The following is a 1,105-nucleotide window of genomic DNA, read 5'->3' on the forward strand; positions in this document are numbered from 1 at the left end:
GCTTAATTTTGCTGTTAGCTTAAAACTGCTCTATTTTTACTTTTATTTATTTACTTTTTTGTTTTTTATTTATTCACTTTTTTTATTGCTGGGGCTAGAAATGCAGTGGCCTCATCACAGCTCGCTGCAATCTTCAACTCCTTGGCTCAAGCAATCCTCCTGCCTCAGCCTCCCAAGAAGCAGGAGTATACAAATGAGACACCATATCTAGCCCTGCTCTATTTTAAAAAATAAATCACCTTCTATGGCTTCTCGGCCTTTGGCTAAGATCAAGTGTAATATCTGTCCTTATTAGTCTAATATCTGATACGTCCTCTATCCGAGGACAATATATTAAATGGATATTTGGAGCAGGGAGTTAGAATAGGAGCTTGCTCCATCCACTCCACACATTGACCTGGTATTGCAGTACTTCCAGGAATGGTGCACCTTTCTAGAGGGGACTTTAATCCCCTTTCCCCAAGGGGATTAAAATTCAGTGACATGAAAAGCAAAAAAAAATCACCTTCTATACTTGGTAAGTATGAATTATAAATCTGAAGTCAAATTATAACCACAAGTACTCAACTGATGCTTTTTTTTTTTTTTAAACGAAGTCTCTCAAAGACTATCTGAGTTAAGGAAAGAAAATTTATCCTAAAAAATATTTCTTACTTTAAAAGTATAACAGCTGTCAGATATTTGTTCAGTAATTACTAGGATTTACCAATACAATAAGAAAATACCCAATTATGTCTCTTCTTTAAGAAGACAGGGTGGAACATATTCTTCATAGCAAAGTATCTCAAGAATGGAAGAAAAAGTATCCAATGTACTCAGTTCTACTATGAAACCAATTTATAGCTTTTTTATGAAAGCTATAACCCAATTATAGCCCAAGAAGAAGGGGAAAAGGGAAAGAGAGGGAGGGTAAGTGGTGGGACCACATCTACGGTGTATCTTACACCGTACATGTGAAATTTACTAGGTATAGAATATAAATGTCTTAACACAATAACTAAGAAAATGTCGTGAAGGCTATGTTAACCAGTTTGATGAAAATATTTCAAACTGTATATAAAACCAACACATTGTACCCCATGATTGCATTAATGTACACAACTAT

General features: G+C 34.9%; 1 protein-coding gene and 1 non-coding gene across 2 annotated transcripts in view; one reads left to right on the forward strand and one right to left on the reverse strand.

The window, feature by feature from the left end:
• The window catches only part of ELP2 (elongator acetyltransferase complex subunit 2), a 48,544-nt gene that overhangs the window by 21,745 nt on the left and 25,694 nt on the right, over positions 1–1,105 (reverse strand). The window lies entirely within an intron of this gene.
• On the forward strand, positions 245–434 carry LOC111723535. Its single transcript, XR_002772059.1, has one exon. It is a non-coding gene; the product is annotated as a U2 spliceosomal RNA (small nuclear RNA).

The sequence above is a fragment of the Otolemur garnettii genome, unplaced genomic scaffold, assembly GCF_000181295.1.
Source record: "Otolemur garnettii isolate 467f Iridium unplaced genomic scaffold, OtoGar3 scaffold00012, whole genome shotgun sequence".
Lineage (NCBI taxonomy): Eukaryota > Metazoa > Chordata > Mammalia > Primates > Galagidae > Otolemur > Otolemur garnettii.